This window comes from Erythrolamprus reginae, chromosome 3 (assembly GCF_031021105.1).
Source record: "Erythrolamprus reginae isolate rEryReg1 chromosome 3, rEryReg1.hap1, whole genome shotgun sequence".
Lineage (NCBI taxonomy): Eukaryota > Metazoa > Chordata > Lepidosauria > Squamata > Dipsadidae > Erythrolamprus > Erythrolamprus reginae.
Genome location: NC_091952.1, coordinates 44,373,381 through 44,390,972, shown reverse-complemented (window position 1 = coordinate 44,390,972; position 17,592 = coordinate 44,373,381). Strand labels below are relative to the sequence as shown.

General features: G+C 38.8%; 1 protein-coding gene across 3 annotated transcripts in view; it reads left to right on the top strand.

Annotated features, from left to right (window-relative positions):
* Positions 1–17,592, top strand: part of DMAP1 (DNA methyltransferase 1 associated protein 1) — a 53,279-nt gene that overhangs the window by 23,527 nt on the left and 12,160 nt on the right. The window lies entirely within an intron of this gene.

Below are 17,592 nucleotides of genomic sequence, written 5' to 3'. Positions count from 1 at the left end.
ACTTTAATTAATGGGGCTAGTGACTCTGTGTAATTAAGGTTCTTTAGTTCATGCAGTAAATTCAAATGGGCTTTTGCTCTAAATGTACTCTGTTGATGATGGCAAACCTAAGGGAGAGAGAAAGAGAAAGATCCAAGGACCTTTATTCGGGAGCAAGCGGACCGAGGGATTGTCCGCTGGAGAAATGTGCAGAAGGTGTCTCTGTTCTGCTCGCAACTAGAAGCGTCCTAGGTAGCCTGGTCGATGCACCAAGATTTGCGAAAATGCGAGGAGGCCTCATTGTCTCCTTTTTCTTTCTTGTGAACGACTTTAAGTGACAACTCCTTTCACTGGGATCCCTCTTCGGAGGAAGCTAAAGGGTTTCGCTGCCAAGTCCTTGGTTCTCGAGCCTGCGGGGGGGGGGGGGAGTGGAGAGTTAAAGTCCGCTGCTTTGGGTGCCTTAAAAGGACTCCCCCGGAGGAAGTGGGTGCCAGGCATGGAGTGCGAGCCAGGGAGCCTTGTCTGAGGCCCAAGCTCCAGGCCTTGCCACGGCCGGGATTCCCCTATGCCTGCCGCTGCCACCGAAAACACTTTGAAGAAGGGTGGAAGCCCCGCCGGCTGACAAGCCGCCAGGCATCTTCCCACGCGGGTTAATCCACCTACGAGGCTCCTTCCTGGCAGCCTCCGCTGTCTCTCCCTCCCCCCACACCTCTTCCACCCATCCCCAAACAAGGATCTGAATGCCAGCAGTAATAAGGCAAAAGGGGTGAGTTTTGGGATACGTTTGTACGCATTATTCGCTTTTACATTGATTCCTATGGGGAAAATTGTTTCTTCTTACGAACTTTTCTACTTACGAACCTGGTCACGGAATGAATTAAGTTTGTAAGAAGAGGTACCACTGTATATCTGGGGTTCAGTTAAAGCCAACAACTTTCCCTTCTCAGAGTGGGCATTCAACAAGAGTTTGCAAGTGACATTGCATGTATCACAACATCATGAACCGCCTGCCATGGTTCACATATGTGGCCTAATTTAGATGTCATGGATTCGATCTGTTGCCTTCACTTCCCATGATCAGCATATAATGTGGCAAGAATTTTGATTACTCCAAGTGGACAATCTAAATTTATGTTTATGGCAATCTTAGGACATTTACTATTGTTCTCCTTCTGAACTGAAATTGAAACTAACGTTTTGTTATCCTAATTTGGTTACAACTTTCTGGTAAATTCATTTACAATGGGCCAGCAGACCTGCTTAGAATTTTGAAACAATATTTTTTTTGTTTTCTAACAGAAGAGTTTCTATGAAGTGAGGAAGTCCACATATCTTAAAGTTACCAGTGTTGAAAAACATTGCTCTTAGGCCTTGTCTGACTCGTTTCCTGCATAAGGTTTAGATTGTTTCTATCATGTCCAGCCAGTTTATCTAGCATACTTGGATAATTCAGCATGCAGGCTTATTGGACTCCCATTTCTGCCAACACACCACCTATATCAGCCTCTTGCTACTTCTGTTCCTTATTGGCAAGGTTTAGAAATAATGTAGAGTGGAAGGAACACACAGAAAGATAGATAGATATGGAAGTTCTGGAAAACAATTGGGGGGAATGGTTAATTGCCTGGATTAAATCCTCTACTCATATTCCATCTTTCCATTTAATGCAATAGAAAAACCAGCATGAGGTATATTTTTAAGAAGAAAGAACATTTTTTAAAAAAATGACTAGGTTTCCTGGGCCTCTATCGTGCTATTTACTTTTGGGGCTGCTGATGATCATAGAAATTAATAGTAGTTTTATAGTATTTATTATAAAACAGAGCATTTTTTGTGCAACTATGGTACAGTCCAGCAGAAGATTTCCCCCAGTAAGATCAGTACAGGTATTGAAATATCTTATGAGCAGAGCCTAATTCAGATTTGGTGAAACTACACCTGTCAAGGATCTTATGTTTTGGAGAAATGTATGCTAGTCTCACTTCCAGGGCAACAGTGATATTGTAACACAGACATTTCATTTGTGGTGGAAATGTGTTGCTTAGAGAAATCAGAAGAGATATGAGTACTTTTAGCTGCAGCCAATTTCTAATTAAAATTTAACTGCCGCATTTGATTGTTAAAGGACAAAATTTGGGTGCTATTCCTTTGTAGAGTACTTACATTTTCCCTTTAGGCCCTTTGTGTTTTATTTCTCTTTGCGATAGTGAGATATAGCAGCCATCTTGTAAAATGTTTCATATAACTTCCAGAGGCCTAGGTGCCAAATTTGGTGGGTTTTTTTTGTTAAATACAAAATTTACTTAAAACGTTTTAAAAGCTAGAGATACTTTTTAAAATGATGTTCTTATTACAGGGTGTTCAGCAAACCTGGAAAACAGGGAAATCTGGGAATCATCAGGGAAATCGGCAGTTTGGGAAATACCTGGGAATTATGAGGGAATTCGTGAAAAATAAAAGAATAAATCTGGGGGAATAATATACTATTAAAATGTTTAAAAGTCAGGGAAAAATCATGTAAAAAAAAGAGGATTGCGCTGCCTGGCAGAGTCAAGCAAAAATGAGCATAACTGTGGCAACAACTTGCTTCCTCAGCTACCGATATTTCTCCACGGCTTAGCCGTTTGGTATGACGTCACTTACGACTGCGACTAACTAGATCGCAAGTTACAGGGAAATGTCAGGGAAATATCAGGGAATTTCAAAATGCTTTTCCCCTGGACACCCTGTTAATAGTATTAGGAGTTCATAAATTTATTTTATTTTATTATTTATCTTTTTATTAAGACATGATTTCCCCTGTGTAAATGTATACTGTATTGTCAAGCAAATGTATTTCTTTAAATGTATCTCTGTCACCCTTCTGAAGAGACTATCAGAGAAAAAGTATGTTGGGAGGGGTATGTGTGTGTTTCTGTTTCAATGTTGCATCATTGGATCTCTTGTATGACATGCGATAAGAGGGTTGGATTCTAACCTGCTAAGTCTTTGGTAATGAGGGAAAAACAGTAGGATGAAAGAAAGTTCTTAGCAATCTCAGATCCATGGAGCACACTGGGGAATGCTGAGGTACAATTGTTTAGTTCACAGCTGGACACCTTCCACCAAGAAAGGCTTCCAGCTGGTAGTTTTACTTGTTACCTGCTAACTAGGATCTTGTAGACAAATTGGTGGTCAGACCAATTAAAAAGAAATGGGGGAGAGGGAGCTTTCATTCCCATTGATTCACACATCCAGCCTCACCGGCTTTTAAATATTTACTAGCCAACCGAGCACTTTTTTAGCATTGATTAATGAGGTACAATCCACTGTGGGGCTTGCTTTCTCTAAGCACAGGGAAGGAGGGTGCAGGCAGGGACTATTCAAGATAAAAGTGCATTTCTGCCTGTGTTGGGCACAAGGGAAAAGGGGTCACTTGAATATGTGTATGTATTAAATGTGCCTTCTCAATATTTGACTTGTCCCCTCTATGAAATGGCTAGATGGGATGCCTGTTTGCTCTTCTGCAGAGGCTCTTTGTCAGCTGCTTTCCCTCGGACATTAATGCAAAGCCAGACCTCATCAGCTGCTAACAGGGGAAACATCTGTCTTTCTTCGCTCGATCAATACTGTCCCTTCAGAAGCAGAGCCTTCAAAGCAGTTACATAAAATACCAGTAATATTTATTTGGATTTGATAAATTTAATTACTTGGGACAATTAATAATTTATCTATGTAGTATTGATGGTGCTGCAAGGCATTTCGGTGAGATAAGCTAATGGTAATCGGCACCTCTTTATTAGCTGGAAATTGCGCATTCACTTCCGAATGATAGAAAACTTCTGATGGATAGAAAGATGAAGTGTTTTGGTTGTTTTTACTGTCACGTTCATGCAGTAACTGTAGTGAGAGCCAGAGTCTACTACATTAATGAAGCTAGGGGAGAGCATGTGGCTAGATGCATAAATGGAATGCCCTCTCAGTTACTCACAAGTAGTAGGCCCTAATGCAATCCAATAAAAGGGGTTGGTTTCCAGTTCATCAGCTCATAATGCAGTGGCCTTCTAGCCTTTTAGTAAAGGTGACCGATTAAGAATTTTTATGTGGTAGAGAGACATGCTTGGAAAAGATGATGTCAAATGCTGTTGTATTGACAAGCTTTAATTTCTTTATCGGTATAATTTAATATGTTCATATATTCCTATATTTTAAATATTAAAGCCAATTACAAATACTTATAATTATTTCTAAAAAGCTATTTTCTGATAGATTAAATTACAGCCAGTGAATACATTTAGTATTATTGTAATTATTTTTAATTACTATAAATTTTATCCATTTATATGCCTTTGAGCACAGAGTTGTTATTCATCTTAAAAAATAAATTGAATTAATTTTAACCTTACAATAACATAGGTAAGCTTTATAAAATGAAGGCAACGTCTCTGGTTCCTGAGGGCTCTTTTAGAGAGGAACTGTGGTAGTTAATTTTCTTGTTCTTATTTCTTCTGCTTGGTAATACCCCATAAATCATAGTTATTTCTCTTTTCTGTTAGCATCATTATGCACCAGGATGCACATTTTAGCTGCAATTCTGTGTGTACTTATTTGGCCTTAAATATTGGTCATAATGGGGCTAGCTTTTTACCACACTTACCGTATATACTCGAGTATAAGCCGAGTTTTTCAGCCCCAAAAATGGGCTGAAAAACACAACCTCGGCTTATACTCGGGTCATTGACAAAGTCATCACAAGAGGGCACCATTGCTTGAGCCAGAGCGAGGAGGCACCAGCTTTTGTCCCCTCTCGCACGCCGTAGGAGCTGTGGGAGGGGTGGGGCTGGTGCTTCCTCTCCCTGGCTCAAGCAAAGGAGGCAGCCATTTGCTCCAACCGAGAGGGGAAAAAAGCAATGGGAAGCCGGTGAGGTTGTGTGTGTGTGTGTGTGTGTGTGTGTGTGTGTGCATGTGTGCATGCCCCCTCTCCCCCCCACCGTGAAAAAAGCCAGCTACCTCTTGCTGAAACCCAGAGGCTTTTTTTTTTACTCCCTGTGTGTATTTGTCAACAGGTTTACAGTAACTATTCCTTGCTCTCTCTGCATTGCCCTTAGTTGGATTAAAAAGGCCCCCTGCTGTCAGATTCTCCTCCCCCTCCTTTGAAAGGATTTAAACTGTTTAAAAAATGGTATTTTGTGGTAGTTGCTGTCCTTGCTTGGATAGGATCTAATAATGTGTTATGAGGCAGAGCTAGACAGGAATTCCTAAAGTGTGTTTGTGGATCTTTAAAAGTTGCCTTTTATAAAGTGGGTTTGAGAGCAAGTTTCAATTAACAAGTATGAGGGGAAGCATTTTACATATTTTAAAAATGAGTTTGATTCTAAATAGGATCTGCATATTTAGGATACAAAACCACAAGAGCTGTCTGTGTTTAGCAAGTTTTGCTTGTCTCGCTATGTCTGTCTCCCTATCTATCTATCTATCTATCTGTATCTATTTCTATCTATCTATCTATCTATTTTTCTATCTGTCTGTCTGTCTGTCTGTCTGTCTATCTATCTTTCTATCTATATCTATCTATCTATCTATCTATCTATCTATCTATCTATTTGGTTTTCTATGCTGATAACCTCACAGCAGCTAATGCTGAAGCTCTGTTTGGATATACAGATTTATTTATTTATTTAATTAATTAATTAATTGGATTTGTATGCCGCCCCTCTCCAAGGACTCAGGGTGGCTCACAGCATATATAAAAACAGAACAATAATGTAAATCCAATTAATGATGAGAAGGAATCCAGTTTTGAAGGATTTTGACTCTTAGGTTTTAGCTTTGTTGCTGATCGAGCTACTTTTTTTACTTTTTAATATATTGTTAATTTGTTTACCCTCTTTTAAATTTACAGAGCTAGTTTACTGGTTTTCTTTAAAATAAATATTCTAAAACATGTCTCAATTAATGTAATTTTATTGTTTTCCATTTTTATAAGTTACCAGTAGCCACTGCATTTTCTAACCTCGGCTTATACTCGGGTCAATACGTTTTCCCAGCTTTTGTGGCAAAAATTGGTGCCTCGGCTTATACTCGGGTCGGCTTATACTCGAGTATATACGGTATATAGACTTTCATTGTTAACATTAAACATTGAGATATTTTAGAGGACATTCTCTTAACTTTTAAGCAGGGTACCATCTTTTACTTTTTATTTTTCAGTTGTATTCTTTTACTTGATTAACTAAAGTTCTGCCTTGTGGAGCCCCTCAGTGCCCTTTCTTCTGTCTGCTTCTATCTAACCTCTACATGATGCCCTTGGATGAATTATCCATCGCAATGAGCTCTCTACATGGGGCTACCTTTGAAAAATGTCTGGAAACTTCAGATCGTGCAGAATGCAGCTGCGAGAGCAATCATGGGCTTTCCCAAATATGCCCATGTTACACCAACACTGCGCAGTCTGCATTGGTTGCCGATCAGTTTCCGGTCACAATTCAAAGTGTTGGTTATGACCCATAAAGCCCTTCATGGCACCGGACCAGATTACCTCAGGGACCGCCTTCTGCTGCACGAATCCCAGCAACCAGTTAGGTCCCACAGAGTGGATCTTCTCCGGGTCCCGTCAACTAAGCAATGTTGCCTGGCGGGACCCAGGGGAAGAGCCTTCTCTGTGGCGGCCCCGGCCCTCTGGAACCAACTCCCCCCAGAGATTAGAACTGCCCCCACCCTCCTTGCCTTTCGTAAACAACTTAAAACCCACCTCTGCCGCCAGGCATGTGGGAATTGAGATCCTCTTTCCTCCTAGGCCTTTACAATTCTATGCATGGTATGTATGTATGTATGTATGTATGTATGTATGTATGTATGTATGTATGTATGTATGGTTTTTATATTAATGGATTTTTAATCATTTCTAATACCAAATTACTATTGTACACTGTTTTATTGTCGCTGTTAGCCGCCCCGAGTCTCCGGAGAGGGGCGGCATAAAAATCCAATAAATAAATAAATAAATAAATACCATAGCATGCTGATATCACTTAACCAACGCTGAAATCTACTTACCTTCTCTACCAATTCAGAAGTGTGTATGTGCTACCATTGCACACACTTTCACTCTGCGCATGCATGGAAAGTTTTGTGCATGTGCAGAGGGTTAAAAACAACTAAATGGTGATGTCCTGGTGGGTGGATGGAGCCTCACGCTGCCACAGCTACCTGTTCTCCAAAACCACCAGCGACCGCCACTACCGGTACGCCCAAACTGATGTGTACTGGTAGGATTTCACCAGTGCACTTAACTATACATATCTCTGGCTGGCCAAACGATGCTGAAAAAGTTCCTTGCAAATGTCTGGAAGTTATATAGGTCAGGTTGTAGAAGAACCAGATTAACCCAGGATTACTAAGTAGTTCCGTATGTTAGGGCTTCTGAATTTTCCCATTTTTACTTCTGAATTGCCCAATTTGGAAGCCCTCTTGGATTTTGGCTCCTATTTAAAAGCAGATGACAATTGTGGCTAAGAGGCTATATAAATCAATCATTATTATTTCCCGAATTGTAAGGCATTACTCACTTCCTCTTCCATCATAACCACTATCATGGCCATCTCCTGTTCTACTAGCATAACACTTTCTACATGGGACGGTCCTCAAAGAGATTCTGAAAGCGGAAATTGGTCCAGAATGCAGCAGTATAGATAGTTTTGGATGCACAATAGTACAGATAAGTAACCCCAATCTTTCACAAGCTAAATTGATTTCAAGTTGCTATTGGTTTTGATTCAAAGCGCTGGTTGTTACCTATGAAGTCCTTCATGGCATAGGGCTAGGTTACTCATAACACTGCCTATCTCCAATTTACCTTACATGTTTTACAAGGAATGCTCTGAGTCTCCTTAATAAAACAGTATCATCTGGTAAATTCTGGCAGACATGCCTGCCCTGTCACAGCACTTGCCCTCTGGATAATCCTCAAGATTTCTATGGCTCCAACCCTGTTGGCCTTTTTTATAAGGCCTTGAAGACCAGGCTTTTCCCCCAGGTATTGAGTAAGGGAGTAAGCATACTCAACTGTCTGTAATGATTGGGAGTTGAACGACTGGGTTGTCCTTGATTACATTGCGTTACGTCTTCGTCTTTGTCTTCTTTTTCTTTTTTTAATCTTGGAATGGAATAGGACCATTCAGTGATTGACATTATGGTGTTACTTAAAACACGATTATGAACTTTGATTTCAGTGAGGCTTGATTGGATGCATTTTTTGATGTCCCTCGATTTTCGCAGGTTCGAACTTCGCGAATAGACTATACCACGGTTTTTCAAAAAATATTAATTAAAAAATACTTCACGGGTTTTTTCTATACCATGGTTTTTCCCGCCCAATGACGTCATACGTCATCGCCAAACTAATAATTTTTGCAAATAAATAACAAAAATAATAATTATTGTTAATAAATAATTATGTTTATAAATATCAGAATCACCAAGTGCCTTATTCAATGGTGAGTACCAGTAATAATGGTGAGTAAATGGTTGTTAAGGGAATGGGAAATGGTAATTTAGGGGTTTAAAGTGTTAAGGGATGGCTTGTGATACGGTGCATAGCCAAAAATAGTGTATTTACTTCCGCATCTCTACTTCGCGGAAATTCGACTTTCACGGGCGGTCTCGGAACGCATCCCCCGCGAAAATCGAAGGAACACTGTATTTGCTGATATTTTTCTGTCTAATCAAATTTGTTACTAAGAATTGTTGACATCTGTTTCACAATTCTGCTTATAGTGCAGTTGTGAGGTATGATTTTTAAGCAAGGGAAGCTCTGCATAACTTGTAATTTGGGTTTGGCTCAACCGCTGGGGAATATTTCATGACGAAACCATCAGAGGAGAGGAATTTTGCCAGAATTACTTCAGCTTAAGAAGGCCTTGAAATAACTTTTGCAAGAAAAAACAGTATCAAGAATTACATATCATAAAATCAGGTGCGAATGAAAGAATTTCATTACAAACATTATTATAAAAATAACATTCTAGATTCCAGACATGAGAAAGAACAGCAGAAAAGGGGTAAATACTTTGCATAGTTGTGCACGTTCCAACTTTAAAAGAACTCTACTGAACCTGCACCTGTGATTAGAAAATGCCAACCAGATGTTGGATTACATAAAGGAAGGGAAAATATCCTAATGTTGTTAATGATTTCATTCCCATATCTGAATAAAGGATGTGTCACCACTTGCTTTATGTTCCAAAGGAAATTACTCTGCTGGAGTGTGAGAAAATGGAGACACTTTAAAATGTAGTGGGAATTTTATAAGCATTTTAGGGCTGTTGAAACTGAGGTGCCAACATTTGGTTGTTCCAAAAAATTTAATCTAGACGCATTTATTGATTTATTAACTTGAATTATTTTATGTAACTCATGGCATTTTAACATAGATTTGCCAATTTAAGAATATTCTTCTGTAGAAATCTCTGGGTTTAAACAGGTGAGAGATGTGTGAATTGTTTGTGCAAGTTCACCGGTCCAGTTAACACAGCACATGCTGATCATAGTTGGTTAATCACGATAGTTCACATTTCTCAGTTTTCTGAATGTTAGATCTTATATTGCTGTATGTTTTGTGTTGATTGAAGTAGCAGATGTTTTCTTATTAGCTGATAGTCAACTACAGTGGTACCTCGACATACGAATTTAATTCATTCCAGACCCGAGCTCGTACGTCAGTCAACTCGTATCTCGAACGAATGCCTTTAGACTTTGTTTTTCGCGCTGAGATAACCGGAAGCACGGAGATTTTTGCGCCAACTAGCGGAAGCTCGGCTCGTATCCCGAATTTGAGCTCGGGTGTCAAACACAAATTTCGCTCGCATCGCGGCTCATAACTTGGAATACTCGCATGTGGAGCAGCTCGTATCTAGAGGTACCACTGTATGTATGAGGAAGGAGAGCTGAGGGGTTCTGATCAAGAATCAGAGTACATGGAGGGCTATGGGTTGAGCTGGCAATAAGGTTTTTACCAGCTAACCATCAGCTCATGTGAAGAGATGGCAAGAGAGTTCTGCATAGTAAATGTGTGGAATCTGGGGTAGGGAATAACCTGGTGGATTTTCAAAAATCATACTTTGCGAGTCAGTCTTAGATGATGACGTTGAATACCAAAAAGGTTAGGTTTGAATTTTGTAGATCATCTCCATCTACCTTTTTTTGTTCATGTCCTCCAGGATAAGTGAGACGCAGATTGTTTTGTGGAATTTAAAGCAGAGTTGAGAATTTCTTTTAATGAAGAGCAATTCAACTAACTGGATAACTAATAGAGTATTAAAATCCAAGCCTGAGGAGATTATTACTATCTCTGAATGATGTAGAAATGTGGACCAATTACCTTGTAAGAAGAATCTTGGCTCTTTCCTAGTGGCTTTTACTCAGCTCAGATTGGTATTCCTCTTGGAGAGTTTTTTAAGTACAGGCAACAACTTACAGTATATCTAAATGTATGATAGACTTAAGATAAATAGTTGTTGTTAATGCCATTTATTTATAGTAGTTATTTCTGTGTATTTTTTATTAGGGGGGACATGATTGAAACATTTAAATATGTTAAAGGGTTAAATAAGGTCCAGGAGGGAAGTGTTTTTAATAGGAAAGTGAACACAAGAACAAGGGGACACAATCTGAAGTTAGTTGGGGGAAAGATCAAAAGCAACATGAGAAAATATTATTTTACTGAAAGAGTAGTAGATGCTTGGAACAAACTTCCAGCAGACGTGGTAGATAAATCCACAGTAACTGAATTTAAACATGCCTGGGATAAACATATATCCATCCTAAGATAAAATACAGAAAATAGTATAAGGGCAGACTACATGGACCATGAGGTCTTTTTCTGCCGTCAGACTTCTATGTTTCTATGTTTCTATTAGCCAAACATTTAGCTTTGTAAATATGGCAATTCTGTGATAATCTGAAGTGCGCTCTGATTGTTAGTATTTGGCAAATAGCTTGTCCATTGGGATATGAAAATTAAGTAGGAATTCTTTGCTGGGAAAATCCTCCAAGAAGCAAGGTTTTATTTTATTTATTTCATACATTAGATGGGTTTACAAAACGAAGCGATGGAAAGGATTTCTGATACAATGTTGAATGCAAGTCAGATGTTAGAAATGACAGCTGTTCAGCTAGAAACTTATCCATTCTTACCCATGAAACCAATTTCTAAGAGATGAATGTTTAGATTTGAGATGGGCAATGTTACCTTTCATGACAATGTGATCTGATACTGCAAGCATTTCCAGTATAAGGGATGGAGAAGGGGTCATGGAAGTGAGTCAAACACAAGTCTTTATTATTCTTGGGTCAACCTAAGACCATTCAGGTTTTTGGTTACTGGACTGCTTGTATTTTGCTAGTAGCTAAGCAAGAGAATCCTCCAGATTGCCACCATTCGGCAAATCTCTCTGCTCATCTAGTCATGTTGCCTTGATTCATATATTGATGTGTTGTCCTTTTATTTATTTTTCTCTTGCTGCACAGTTCATACATTTACTGGTTGTTTATAGTGAGGACAAAGACTCTGAGTCCTTAAATCAAAAGCGATGTTGGCATAATTATAAGCACAAGCTGGCGTTGCAAAGAGGGCTGCAGGGAGAGGTTGTCAGAGGAAGAAAGCACCCACAATATATTAACCCAAAAGATCTTAGCTAATCACTTCTTCAGCTTGAGCAATCCATTTTTAAAAAAATTTGACATATGGTTATTTGGGGACCTGAGCAATAATAAATAATTCTGGTAGATTGTTACAAAGAAGAAGGACTGAAGGTTAGCTGTTGGCTATTGCACTTACTTAGAATGAAAGTATTCCCTACGTTGTACTGAACTGCTGTCAAGAAGTGCTTTGTTACATTGTGAAAAAAAGTAGTAGTTGTTAATCAAACACAATAGGTTTAAGTACTATTAGACCACATGCTCTAATGGCCTTTCTGAACTGAATGATAAGGGATCAGGATACAGACATGTCATCGGTTGATTCCATCCGAGAGGCCACAGACTTGTCTTTTGGTTTCCGTTAACACTTTTAGACAGATCTTTGCCAAATTGATTTATATTTTCAATTCTGCTTCATATTTCTTTTTTTTTCTTTCACTATAGCCAGTTAATCTGACCCTGTCTTGCCCTGAAAAAGAATGAAGAACTGTAGTACGTTGTAACTGTTACCGCTACCGGTTCTCCAGAACCTGCTGAATTTCACTCCTGTTGTGAAGGTTTGCCTATAGCCCATATAATTTTAGAATTAAAACCGGAGATTACAGGACGTGGACAAGCCTTCACAGTCACAACGTAGTAGCTTTCTTCATATGAATGAGCAAACATTCACAGTTACCAAAACTAGAAGCTCAAGACATGAGTACAGAATAAATCTGGATCTTTCTTTTTAATTGATGAAAGATACTGTATCTTCTGTAATATTCACGGAGAATATTTGATCAAATTAAGATTTGGCATATAAGTATTCAAAAAAAAATTGCATTTATCTTTATCATAAGTTTTTCTTTTCTACTAATCTATCTCATGTGCTATGGTTGCTCTTATCTAATCTAAAGATCACCAAATTGAATGCTCCACAGATCAAAATTATAGCTAAATAGCAGAAGTCTCTACAAGAGTGGTCAGTCTAGCACTATGATCATACAATAAAACCCCCATCATTTTTATGGACACGTTAAAGGGGAAATGAGGTTTTGACAACAGCTACCTTTTTCTTGTTTTCTGACTCCTCTGGGGTTACTTCTGGCTATTAGTAAAGTAGCATGTCAAGAAGCAGTACTATTCTAAGTTAAAACTACTGGACTAATTTTCTTATAATCTGGATTTTTATTGTTTTCTTTGGGGAGATTCTTCAGATTGCATTGTTAAAGTAATTGTAATTAGATGACCGTCAATAGATGTACAGTACTGGGACTAGGCCATCACTTATCAAAGGATGAAGTTTTTGCACTTTTGCCCAGTACATCCAGAGGGAGCTGGTTAAAAAGGCAAGATAGCAGCTATGGCTGGATTATCAGACCTCTGCTCCCACTTAAAATGAGGTGGAGAGTTAGTTGAGACTACCACTTGGATTTATTATTTATTTTTTACTTAGATCCTACATACCGAAGAATGCCTCTACTTCTGTCTCTAGTGCTGTTACTTAAATTATTAGACATTTTTGGTTTTACAAAGGTTTTAGAAGTAATTTTGGTGACTTGGCACTTTCTCTTGTAAGACCTTAATAGCTACATATCATGACATGAGACTTGATCAAAGTATGATGAAGTACATGCACTTCAGTGATCAAGGTTTAATGCCATACTCTTTCCCTTTACTGAAATTCAGTCAGGGCACAAGATTTGCTCCTATTATATTGGATGGTTATTTCAGTTTATCCAGTAGGTCTGTGTCCAGTAGTTATTTTAATTCAATACAAGGTCATTCCTTTCTTTCTCAGCTATCACAGATTTTAAAATTTGGTCCACATACAGTACTCCAGAATGTTGCTGTGAACTCCATAGATATCAGAATGGGAGTGCTTTCTGTTCCAAAATTATTCAGAGTTGTTTTATACAGAAAGTGATATTGGATACCCCACCCCCCCAACACTGTGTTTCTAAAGCAAGCAGGCAAACACCCCCAACTCTCAAAGCAGTACAAAGCCTTAATGGTATAACATAGAAGCCCGTAGGCTTATCAGTGAGAAGCCTTCTAGTTTTTGTCAATTTGCTTTTTCTGAACAGCAGCTGTCTAAGCTGCGTTGTGGCGAATGGAACATCGGGCCTTTCCCACCATTGAGAGCGCCAGGCTAACGGAGCCTACCTAACAGATTATCAGTGCCCTGTGAGTAATAGACTCCTCATTTAGTTTTAATACATTTTGCGTAGAGAGCAATCAGCCTTCATCAGTCTTAAAGATAAATTGGCTTAGCCAGCTAAATTTTAAAGATATTAGTCCAACAGCAGTCACATAAATCATAACGTTTTCTTAATGATGGTAAAATTAAAATATACTCTTGCTTGAAGAAGCCAATGGAGCTTTAATATTCACAGGCCGAATCCTCCCCCAAAATTAAAGGGAGGCTTAATTGATGTTTTCCAAAGCCAACAGTAACATTTCTTCTCAGTTGCCCTTATATATCTTCTGTGTTCTATTAACATGTATAAATCCATCCATATCACTTCTACTCTTTGCTAGTATTTCTTGGGCTGTCTGTCTTCCATTTTATTGCCTAGATAAGGGAAATCGTTTACCGTTGACAAAGCTCTGCTTGGCCTAGGAAGGAAATCTTTCCTGTGCCATTCTCCATTTTATTTTAGTACTTTTGAAAAAAAAAATTACAAGAGGGCATATATCCAAAGTTTTGGAAAAAATAAGATAAAAGCCTAATTAACATTCTATGGCACCAATAATGTCTGAATTTGTAACTTGCTCTTGTAGTGGCTTTGATACACCAATATTCTAAACCCCTGTTTGAACTAGAGGGCTACATAATGAAACTGGGCCCTAGCGTTAGAAACAGAAGAAGGCAGATTGGAAGATCTTAGTCAATACATGGCAAGACCTCCAAATGGGATAGGAAGATAAAATACAGGTAGTCCTTGACTTGCGACCATAATTTAGCTCAACCTTTACGCTGTTAAGTGAGGCATTTGTTAAAGTGAGTTTGGCTTCCCCATTGTATGACCTTATCATAGTTGGGAAGTGAAACGCTGCAGGTGTTCATTTACTAACACAGTTGTTAAGTGAATCTGACTTCCCCATTGACTTTGCTTGTCAATGAAAGAGCAAAGAGCCGTCCATCCTTCCGAGGTCGGTAAAATGAGGACCCAGATTGTTGGGGAAAATATGCTGACTCTCTGTAAACTGCTTAGAGAGGGCTGTAAAGCACTGTGAAGCGGTATTGTCAGAAGATCGCAAGGGGGAAAACACATGATCCCAGGACATTGCAACCATAAAAATGAGTCAGTTGCAAAGTGTTTGAATTCTGATCATCTCACCATAGGGATGCTGCAAAGGTCAAAAGTATGAAAAGCACTTTTTTTCAGTGCTGCTGTAACTTTCAGCCATTACTAAATGAATTGTTCTAAATTGAGGACTGCCTGAAATGTTTTTATGAGGGCATTTCCTTAAAGAATACCAGTACAGTGGTACCTCTACTTACGAACTTATGTTACATTACTATGCCACATGGAATGATAATAAAATCAAGCAAGATGAGAAATTATGAACCTTAATGAATAATAAGCTTAGCTTAAATCAGTTGTTAATTTTTTGAAAAGTCAGAGCTCTAGGTTCATCCCGAGTTCTGCTTCTACTTGTGATGCTGACTTTGTTACACAGGAAGCCACTGAAACAGAGCCTAGAGAAATTTTGATTAGACATCTTCCCCTTTGGAAAGAACAGACTAGAGGCAGCAATTGAGCTGAAGTTTTATGATTTTGATAGCTGCTGAGATATTATGGCCACCTTTAGTTAGGGAAAATGTAACTGTGGCTATTGTACCTCAACGGGCATTCTTGTGCCATCCACAATCCTGTTGCAAAGAAGATAATTCCTTGCAAATATTTGTAACTGGATCTGTAACATTCATGTCTATATGCCATGTATGATTTGAAGATATTTTCTTCATTTTCGCCTTGTTTTAATCAATGGGCAGAACTAAGATTGAGATTACTCTTCTTATTTCTATAAAACTTTGGAATAATAAAAAAATCTTATGTAGTTCCCAATTTTGAAATGGAATTTGAAATGCAAAGTTAAAATACACTGCTCAAAAAAATGAAGGGAACACTTAAAACAGCAGAATATAACTCCAAGCCGCCCCGAGTCTACGGAGAGGGGCGGCATACAAATCCAATAAAATGAAATGAAATCAAACTTCTGTGAAATCAAACTGTCCACTTAGGAAGCAACACTGATTGACAATCAAATTCACATGCTGTTGTGCAAATGGAATAGTTGTGCAACTGAAATATTCAATGAGAATATTTCATTCATTCAAATCTAGGATGTGTTATTTGAGTGTTCCCTTTATTTTTTTTGAGCAGTATATATCTACTGGATAGTTTGGGGAAATCAAATTGAAAAGTATCAAAGTCTGCAACTGATGAATAAATGCAAACCTTAATGATGGAGTTAGAACACATCAAGATTAGACTATTCTGCTGTTTGTATTATATCAGATAGTAGTTCCTGAAAGTTACATTTGACCATAGAAATGTTACTATAAAGCCAGTTAAAAAGCAGAAGTAATTATGGATTAATGGAGAAGGTGTAGTCCTCAGAGAGGAACAGCATACAAATCTAATAAATTATTATTATTATTAAGGTACCAAACTTTATTTAGAGCCGTGATAGCGAACCTATGGCAGGCATGATGCAGCGTCGCCCATTTCTCTTCTGGGTTTCTGGCACACATGTGAACATGATGATCAGCTAGCCTTTGTGCACGCGGCAGTGTTGGAAACCAGAAGGGCTGATCTTCCATTTTCTGGCGTAAGCATGCACGCCAGCCAGCTGATCAGTGCTTATGCATGCACGGCAGTAACCGGAAGACTTGCTGGCCGGAAATTCATTTTTTGGTGTGCATTTGCACCCTGGGCAGCTCGTCTTCCTGATCACAGTCCAGATGAGCACACATGAAGTGCTCCTTTTTCTGCATTCAGTGCTGAAAAGGTTTGCAATCACTGATCTAGAGCATCTCTGTAGAGATCCAATAAAAGCCTGGTTTAAAATCCACGTATACTACTTGTAGGGACAACTCATGCAAGCTTGTGTAATTTTATAATTACAATACCAATTCCAGGTAGACTTGATATGGTGAGAATCTAGCCATCTTTTCTTTCAAGACTTTATTGGCATCTTAAACCAGTCCAGTAGTTTCCATAAAACAACATGTAGTGTAGTTTGCTGATAACAGACTGATTGCTTAATACTTGATAAGGCTATAGTTCATGGGATGTGAGCTTTATGATTGATAGAAAGGTAGACCATATTGAAGCCCAGTGATTTTTTTAGGTTTTAGTAAACGAGTGGTAGAAAACTTGCTTCCAGAGCCTTCTCAAATTTTGATTTATAAAATTATTAACTATGCCACTTTGAGAGAGTTGGGTAAAAAAAAAGAGGCATCAGTGATTAACATCTAAAAATAAATCCATCACGAAATGAGCCGTTCAGTCATCTACATTTGCTTTTATACCTGGGTTCTTATCTTCAACATGTTTTTGGAGCCCTCTCTCCAACGAATTGCAGCCTGAGAGTCCTGCTAAGTATGATCTCATCCCAAGCATAGGTTTCCAGCCCTTACTTTGTGCCCTCTTTGGCTCCAGCGTGAATGTATGTTCCCACTTCTATGAATTGAGTAAGAGTGTACATGCTTTGTGACTCTTTGCATCTTTTGTTCGAAAACTGGCTCTGTAAATGAATCCCATGGCTCTGGGCTCAGCAGGTAAAGGAAGAAGGAAGTCTGTTAGTGCGTGAGCCTAATCAGGCTGGCAAGAGCAAGTAAAGTAGGGCAGCATCACACATTAGCTACTGTGTAATTGAGCTCTTTGATGGTCAGGGCACTGCAGGAGAGGGTGCCAAGCGGAGCAGAACTTTTGTTGTTAATTC